Source organism: Aegilops tauschii, chromosome 6 (assembly GCF_002575655.3).
Source record: "Aegilops tauschii subsp. strangulata cultivar AL8/78 chromosome 6, Aet v6.0, whole genome shotgun sequence".
Taxonomy (NCBI): domain Eukaryota; kingdom Viridiplantae; phylum Streptophyta; class Magnoliopsida; order Poales; family Poaceae; genus Aegilops; species Aegilops tauschii.
The window spans coordinates 127,713,051-127,716,464 of record NC_053040.3 but is presented as its reverse complement, the minus strand read 5'-3'; positions in this window follow the sequence as shown (position 1 = coordinate 127,716,464).

Below are 3,414 nucleotides of genomic sequence, written 5' to 3'. Positions count from 1 at the left end.
TCACACTAATGGCGCACCAGCACATGGTGCGCCACTGCTACATAGCAATGGCGCACCACATGTCCGGTGCGCCATTAGTGGCCATTCCATCTATAGCCCTTTTCCTAGTAGTGCTGTTTCAAACCATACAAAGATTTTAACAACTTGCACACCTTTCTCTCTTCACCCTTTACCACAAACCCGTCAGGCTGATCCATATAGATTTCCTCTTCCAAATCTCCATTGAGGAAAGCTGTCTTTACATCCATTTGATGAATGATAAGACCATAAGAGGCAGCCAAGGAAAGTAACACTCGAATGGTGGTCATTCTAGCAACGGGTGAATAGGTGTCAAAGTAATCTTCGCCTTCTTTCTGAGTGTAGCCCTTGGCCACTAGCCGCGCCTTGTACTTATCAATAGTACCATCCGGCTTTATCTTCTTTTTGAACACCCACTTACAGCCAACAGGTTTACAACCATATGGTCTATCAGTTAGTTCCCAAGTTCCATTAGAAAGAATTGAGTCCATTTCATTATGAACAGCTTCTTTCCAATCATCTACATCCGGAGATGCATATGCCTCTGCAATCGTCTTGGGTGTGTCGTCCACAAGGTATACAATGAAATCATCACCAAAGGATTTTGCAATCCTTTGTCTATTGTTCCTTATAGGAACTTCATTGTTATCCTTCTCAAGGACCTCCTCATGTGATTGTTCGAAATATTCATCAGTTGTACTAGATTCAGTAATTATCCCAGAAGAAAATCTAGCAATGCTATGCATATCTTTCATAGGAAATATGTTCTTAAAAAAAGTTGCATCACGAGATTCCATTATAGTATCAACATGCATATCAGGTACTTCAGATTTTACCACTAAATATCTATAAGCAATGCTCCGTTGAGCATACCCTAGAAAGACACACTCCATTGTCTTTGGTCCAAGTTTGCGTTTCTTAGGAATAGGAATATTGACCTTTGCCAAACATCCCCAAGTGCGCAAATAAGAAACTGATGGTTTTCTCCCAACCCACTCCTCATAAGGGGTTTTCTCCTTATTATTGTTAGGAACTCTATTCAGGACATGGCATGAAGTCAATAGAGCCTCCCCCCACCATTCCTTAGATAAACCAGCAGTGTCTAACATGGCATTCACCAAGTCAGTCAATGTGCGGTTTTTCCTCTCGGCAACTCCATTTGATTGGGGTGAATAGGGAGGCGTCCTCTCATGAATAATACCATGTTCTTCACAAAATTCATCGAATACTTTGGGAAAATACTCTCCACCACGATCGGACCTAAGACGCTTGATCTTTCTCTCTAGTTGATTTTCAACTTCAGCTTTATAGATTTTAAAGTAGTCTAATTCTTCATCTTTAGTTTGCAACAAATAAACATAGCAAAATCTAGTCGCATCATCAATCAAAGTCATGAAATATCTCTTTCCATCTTTTGTCAACACACCATTCATCTCACAAAGATGAGAATGTATGAGTTCTAGAGGTGCCAAGTTTCTCTCCTCGGCAGCCTTATGAGGCTTTCGATGTTGCTTTGATTGCACACAACTATGGCACTTAGATCCTTTGGCAACGGTGAAATTCAGAATTAAACTCATACGGGAGAGCCGAGACATTAAACCAAAATTAATATGACATAAACGAGAGTGCCAAATACTTGCATCATCATTAACACTAGCACAAATTTGGTTTACTGACTTATTGCAAAAATCTGAAAGGGAAAAGCGGAACAAGCCTCCGCACTCATAGCCTTTGCCTATAAATTGTCCAAATCTTGACACGTTTACTTTATTCGACTCTAGAACTACCTTCAACCCATCTCGACAGAGAAGGGAGCCGCTAACTAGATTCTTGTTCATAGTATGGACATGTTGCACGTTCCTTAGTTGCACGATCTTTCCCGAAGTAAACTTCAGATCCACCGTGCCAATGCCACGAACAGAAGCATGTGACCCATTCCCCATTAGGATGGAAGACTCCCTTGCGACCTGATAAGAAGTAAACAGGCAGACGTCAGCACACACATGAACGTTAGCACCCGAATCAATCCACCACGAAGATGATTGAAATACTGAAAGCACAATAGGTAAATTACCATACCCATCAGTATTGCTAGTGGTCACCATGTTGACAGTCTTGGAGCTTGTTTTCCCTCTGCGGTCTGCACGTTCAGGGCATTCCTTGGAAAAGTGTCTGGGCTTCCCACAGGCGTAGCACTCTAGCTCAGCCTTGTTGAACTTCTTCTTCTTGAGGGTAGTATTCTTGGTAGGCTTTTTATGAAAATAGGTTTGTTCTTCCCTTTGTTCTTGTTCTGTGGGTACCTCTGCACCATATTAGCGGTAGGCTGAACCTCACCTCCTTTCTCAGTAGTGTCTTTAGCCCGAGCTTTTTCTTCAACATCAAGAGATGCAATCAGAGTTTCAACTGATATCTCCTGTCTCTTATGTTTCAGAGTTGTGGCGAAATTCCTCCATGAAGGAGGCAACTTTGCAATCATGCACCCAGCCACAAATTTGTCGGGTAGAACACACTTAAGGAGTTCAAGTTCCTTCACAATGCACTGTATCTCATGAGCTTGTTCAACCATAGAACGGTTATTCACCATCTTGTAGTCATGAAAACTCTCCATGATGTATAGTTCACTGCCTGCATCTGTTGCACCGAATTTTGCATTCAGTGCATCCCATAGAGTCTTTCCATCATCTATGTGCATGTACACATCACACAGACGGTCAGCAAGAACACTCAGAATACATCCCACAAACATAGTATTGGCTTCCTGGAATTTTCTCTGATCTTCGTCAATCATTCCCTCAGGAGCACCAACACTAACGTGGAAAACTTTCAGAGCAGTAAGCCAGAGCGTGGTCTTCACCTGCCACCTCTTAAAGTGCACACCGGTAAATTTATCCGGCCTCAGTGCATCAGCGAATCCAGCCATAGTTAAGTCAGGAAATTGCCTACAATTAGGTTTTTGGATTGCTGGAGAATTAGGCAAGTTCATGATTAATTGCAGTAAATAATTCATGACTAGAACAGGTACTAGCATGCAACAATCTAGCAAACTAGAAGAACAACAAAACAGCAGTAGCATCGCACATGAAACAACGGCTGTCGAGTCAGACATGAACACATGATGTTGGACGTACTGTTCGTTAGCTATTGTGGGTGCGACGGTGTTGATGACGATGTTGGCGACGATCTGTTGCTGACGACGATGTATACGGCGATGAGTAGCACCGCCCGACTTGGACGGAAGATGACCCGTGATGACGAATTTGAGCAGTCGCACAAAGCGCTTCCCAAAAACCTAATTCGTCCTCTCCCGGTGCAGGATCGCAAGGACGAACGGTTCCGGAGATCTACTCTCCTACGCGCCGATGCACGCTAGCGTTTGGGATGAAGTAGACTACGACA